The sequence below is a fragment of the Bos mutus genome, chromosome 1, assembly GCF_027580195.1.
Source record: "Bos mutus isolate GX-2022 chromosome 1, NWIPB_WYAK_1.1, whole genome shotgun sequence".
Classification (NCBI taxonomy): domain Eukaryota; kingdom Metazoa; phylum Chordata; class Mammalia; order Artiodactyla; family Bovidae; genus Bos; species Bos mutus.
The window spans coordinates 114,619,119-114,625,498 of record NC_091617.1 but is presented as its reverse complement, the minus strand read 5'-3'; positions in this window follow the sequence as shown (position 1 = coordinate 114,625,498).

Sequence of the window (6,380 nt, the reverse complement as noted above, 5' to 3'; positions counted from 1 at the left end):
TTCTACTTATCTTCTTATTCATTGTTTGAATTTCATACCTAGAGTGACTCTAGAAAGTATCTTGAAGAATAGAATTAGGGAGAGGATAGAATTGTAGGCTGAGCAATCATAAAACAGTTCCTCACTTTGGGATGTAATGAGTTAAGTGAAAAATTCTCAATGACCATGTTAGTGATTTTGAAGAGCTAAGGCTACACCCAGTAGCAGTTTGAACAACATCCTTGAAAAGAGTGTGTCACTCACAGTAATATTAGCTGTTTAACTTCATATAATTTTTTTTCCAGATGCTATTTCATAGAATATGAACTCCTCAATTAATGAGTTCATATTTTGTTCTGACAATTTCTAAAATATGGCTGTGGAAAAATAGAGCCAAGGTTCTCAGGCCCCAGTACTTGGACGTAACATGGTTTATATGTGAAAATCTCTGATTAAAATCTATAAATTCTAGTAGATGTTGACTTGATGATTTTAAAATAGATCTTATTTATGTCCTAGTTGCACAAGTGGGAATAAGGCAATACTGTCTTTGCTGTTAACTGCTTGTTTTCCTTTGGTTTGCTTGCTTGTTTTAAATTTTGTCAGTATATCAATCCTTTAGAAGTTTGAAAAACAGCTTGGAACTTATACTGTTAATATTGTATGTGGATAATCAGTGTTGCTAGAACTTTTAAAATATATTTTGGAAAGCCTTCATTGTCTTTAGCAATGTTAATCAATGAAACTGAACTAATATCATACTAGTTCTATTCTATCAATTGCTGTTTCCTTAAAGAAATTACTGGATCATATGCCAAATGACCTGAGTTCTGGCCCTGATATAAACTAATTCTGGGAACAAGAGAAGATCACTTTTACTCACAATACCGTTCATAGACGATTCCAAATTTTTGCATTTCATATGAGTAGAGGCACAGATGGCCTTTGTTGGACCTTGGAAATGTTATCTTTCCAAGGATGTTTCTCTAGCGAACTGCCTTGCAGGTCAGGAGAATCTTCCTCCAGAGCAGAGGGCAAGTTTATTTATTCTCCAGTATATTAAAGGTAGGGGCTTCTCAGGCGGCACTAGTGGTAAAGGACCCTCCTGCCAATCCAAGTGATATAAGAGATTTGGATTCAATCCCTGGATCAGGAAGATCCCTTGGAGGAGGGCATGGCAACCCACTTCAGTACTCTTGCCACAGAATCCCATGGACAGAAGAGCCTGGCGAGCTACAGTCCATGAAGTTGCAAAGAGTAGGACACGACTGAAGAGACTTAGCATGCATGCACATAACAAAGGTAATGTTTTCTTCTGGACATAAGTTGGGCAGGTTGCTCGCAACCCATTATAAAATAGTAGGGTTCTGTAAGCTTAGGGCTCCTCAGCCGTCATGCAACTCATTGCCCCCAAGTGCACAGCACATGCCCCTCTTCAGCAATATGAAACTTAGGTCTGGTACTCTTGGTACTGTCTAGAAAGGCTACATGATGTAAACCTGAAGCTTGTGCTTCTTGGTGTGTTGTGAGTATTGAAATCTTGTCTTTCTGACAAGGGAGTGTTATGACTTCTGCCGGTTTCCATAATACAGTAGCAGATTAACTTGCTAACTTCCAAGCAGAGTAAAATCGTCACAGTTCTTAACACATCATATAATTTATCTTTAGAATAGAGGGAATAGTCTATAAATGGGTTCAAATTTACGTTTTCATTCTTATTCAATACAGAAAAGGAGGAATTTTGTTTCATGTCCTCAAGGGCTTACCATCTTTCTGAGGCTGAAATGTGTAAAGAAGTATTGCAGGCACTGCACCTTCAGCCCTAGTAGTCATGTCTATAACTTGGTTGGAAAGCTGAGTGGGTTGGAAGATGAGAGGAAAGAGCAACTTTCCTGAGGTCGTGTGTTTTTCTTGTTGCCTGGCAGAAAGGAAGAGAATGGAGATTGTTATCTGCCATAACTAGGAAGACTAGGAAAGAAAAATAATACCCTAGGGAATGAAATCTGATCTCAGGGCTGAGAGGAACTACAAGAATTATTTTCATGAAAAACCACTGAAACACAGGAGCACAAGCAGAGATGTTCATGTCTCCAATGACAAAGCACAAAACAGGACTGGACAGATAAGAATCCTCCCTACTTCTGCACAGAACAGCCTTCTCCTCAGTACCAGGAGGCTCAGACTGGTACATCACAATATCGTCTAGAGCAACTGCATCTGAGCAGCCCTGGTGCTCAACGGCGACCAGCATCTACAGACGACACAGCAGTACCAGTGTCAGCCTGGAGGATAGACTGTGGGCGCCACTTGTAGAACCAGCTTCTGAATACACATGAAGTTATGTGTGCTTAGTCGCGTCCGACTCTATGTGACCCTATAGTCTGTAGCCTGCCAGGCTCCTCTCTCCATGGGGATTCTCCAGGCAAGAATACTGGAGTGGGTTGTCATGCCCTCCTCCAGAGGATCTTCCCAACCCAGAGATCGAACCCAGGTCTCCTACATTGCGGGCAGATTCTTTACCATCTGAGCCACCAGGGGAGCCCACACCTGAAGCTATTCTGAGTATTATTAATACTAGAAATGTTTGATGGATAATTCCCAGGGTACTGAGTTACTACTTGAGCAGGTTGGGATAAAACCCAAAACACTTTTGGTCATTATAATTCATTTGTACACGGTATCAGCAATTTATACCCATGACTAGTGAGACATGAGGAAACTCAGGGTACACAGTAAATACAGTGAAATATGGTGTGTTGTAACAATGTTCTGTTATAGAAACAGAACAGAAAATATTTGGGCTAGATCTTGAGGGATAAATAGGCTTTTGTTAAGTAGCCAAGAAAATAAGGAGAAAACTGTTGCAAAGGCATAAACCTTGGATTACAGATTTCAAATTGAACTTATAAATTTTAACTTGCAAGTACAAAATATCAATATTTTCAAGATTGAATTATCAATACCTAACTGAGAAAAAAGAAAATATTCAAAAGGTACATTTTACATAGGTGCATACATGTGTGCTCAGACATTCAGTCGTGTCTGATTTTTTTGTGACCCCATGGATTTCAGCCCTTCAGGCCCATCTGTCCATGTGATTATCCAGGCAAGAATATTGGAGTGGGTTGCCATTTCCTCCTCCAGGGGATCTTCCAGATGCCGGGATTGAACCCATTACTTCTGCAGCTCCACTATTGGCAAGCAGATTCTTTACAACTGAACCACCTGGGAATCTCCTACATTTTACACATACAAAGCCAAATTTCTCACCTCAAAAGATTGTCTACAGTGGTAATACTCCATGCTTTGCAAACTCAATTTCTATTGGCAAAATACTCTTCAATTACATTCTTATAATTGAAGGAAGGATGTATAGTATCCTTCCCTACATATATAATATATACACATTTATTCTGGGACCACTTACTAATAAATACAGTCTTCAATTTTTTCCCCAAAATGCCATATATCACATTAATTTTTTATTTTTAAATTAGTGGTTAGTTAATAATTGATTTAAATAAATTGTAATTCTTTAAGGGTATAATTTCTTACCCATAAGCTATTCACCTCTATTTTCAACTTCTAATCATCAACCAAGGCCAATTAGGAGAGTTTGAAAGAATGAATACTTGAAGATTCCCATGTTTAGTCAAGGCTTCCTCAGTGACTTAGCTGGTAAAGAATCCACTTGCCAATGCAAGAGACACAAGAGGCATGGGTTCAATCCCTGGGTTGGGAAGATTCTCTGGAAAAAGAAATGGCAACATGCTCAACCATTCTTGGCTGGAAAATTCCATGAACAGAGGAGCCTGGTGGGCTACAGTCCATGGGGTCGCAAAGAGTCAGACTCAACTGAGCACACGCAGACACACACACACACAAAGCAATGGGAGAAATGTCTCTGAACAGTTTGTGCATTGTATTTAAGAGGGAGCATACTATGGATGAACAACACTTTGGTTGGGCTTTGTGGCTTTATGTCTCACACTTTTTTGTCTCATAGTGATTTTAAAAATCTAAGTAAGATATAGCCTAGGGAGGTGAGGCATTACTAAGTTTGAAAGTTTTAAAAGCTTTCTTTTGATTTTCAATATCTTCTTTGATCTTTTATTTGAGGATATGCAGCCTATTTTGCATATAGGTGTTACAACATTATTTCATAAGTAATACAATAAATTACATTGTTACAAATAATTTCAATATATTAAATCCCCCTGATCAATTGAAATAAAGAATTTTCTTTTCTAAAATGTGATATTACTTTAAACCTGGCTGAAACAAAATATCCAGCAGCATAAATATTTGTCTTTTTAGTGAGACCAGTTATCCATTACATCCAGTATTCCATCTCAGACATAGACATTGTATTTGTTTTACAACCAACCATTTCATTGCTCTCTATGAACCATAATTCAAGGTAAAATATGTGGAGAGGGTGTTAACAATATCTCCATTCCACCTGCTCTTCTGACCATGTGACTTTGACACTCCTCCCATTAACAGGTAAGGTAGATGTGTGTCTTGAATCTGGGCAAGCTCGTAAATACAGTGGAAGCAAGGCTATATGCTTTCTGAGCTAGATTTTTAAAAACCATACAGCCTGTGCCTCTTTCTTTTGAGATACTCACTCTTGGAATGAGATTACCATACTGTGAGGAAGCCTGAGCAGCCACATCAAGAGGTCCAGCTGAGGTTTCAGCTGACATTTAGCCTCCATACACCAGTCATGTGGATAAATGAGCTCTCAGACAATTTTTACTACTCTTAAGTCATTTCCAGCCTTGGAGCTTCCTAACTGAAAACTCAGACATGTAACAAGATGAAGTCATTCCAACCCAACCCATTAAAAATGTTCCTGACCCACAGAAATCATGAGCGTAATAAAATTTTTGTTTTATGCCACTAAATTTGAAATTGTTTATTATGTGCAGTCATTGGAACAATATATTGTTTCTAAAATCCTAATTTCCTTTACTAACTCATGACCAATCAATCTGTATTATTGTGCATTAACACTTTTTCAATATTTGAATTTTTGGCTTATATGACATATACTAAAAGATATTGCTTTTTTTTTTTTTTTCATTTGACCTAAATTCCTTTTCATAGTCATGGCCAATTTTGGAGTAACCCTAAGTAAGAACATTCAGAACAGAAAGAACTGCAAGTACAGAAACCTGAACTTTTGGAGAGTCTGAGGAACTGAAAACAGATATGTCTGGAGTGAGGGGAGTGAAGAAAAGAATAGCAACTTGATGTCAGAGACAACTCATCTCGGAAATCAAGATGCTGTGCATGCATGCCTGCTCAGTTGTTGTCCAACTCTTTGTGATCCCATAGTCTGTAGTCCACCAATATCCTCTGTCCATGAAATTTTCCAGGCAAGAATACTGGAGTAGGTTGCCATTTCCTCCTCCAGGAGATCTTCCCGACCAAGGGATTGAACACACATCTCTTGTGTCTCCTGAATTGGCAGGCAGATTCCTTACCACTAGTGCTACCTGGGAAGAGAATGCAAGATGAGGAGCTTGCATTTTATTCTAAACTCTAGGTTTTACATGTGCCCTGATTCACATTTTATAAGATCACGGATGCAACAGGGAGTGGCTTTTAGCCTTCAGCAGAAGCAGAGTGACCAATAAGGGAGCTGAGGCAGGAGTTCAGGCAAGAGATGAGGACCTGAGGAAGGTTAGTAGCAGCAGAGCTGGAGTAAAGGACACATGTTTGGGTAGATTTTGGAGATAGAAATGACCAGAATATTATAACCAAAAGTGGTGTTCGACCACTCACCATTCAAAAGCCATTAAAGAGGCCATGTTGGTGGAAAGGAAAGTTTGCTTTATTTTGGATGCTGGCAACATGGGGGAAGGACAGTCAAGGGCAACAGTTTTTATAGGCTGAGGGAGGGGGGCTACAAGCAGAAATAGCACAGTCAGCTCTGACCATTACCTTGAACTTGGTCATCAGTGATCTGACCAGCATCATCTTGATTGTTTTAAGGACAGTTAGTTTCAGTTCCAGAGTCAGCTTGTTCCCATTTCCTTGAAGCCAGTTCTCAGAATTGCAGCAGCTTATGTCATGACTCCAGTGTGGTCATCATGTAGTTAACATCTTCCACCTGGTGGGGGTTTCAGCAGCTGTAAGACAGCTCACAGCATATGGCTCAGAATATTATCTACAGTCCTTGAGAAGGAACTAAAAGTCCATGACTCTGCTTAATGACTACATTATTATTATTATTTGGTTTCCTTTGACTGTTTTCCTTTGTTTCTGTATGTTCTCACTTCTCTGATTAAACTTATTCTTTGACTAAAGTATTTCCACAGACAAAGGCAGGCTGAGATCATGGGGCGGGGTGGGGGGCGGGTGGCAAGGATCATAAGTTCCTGCTCTGTCTC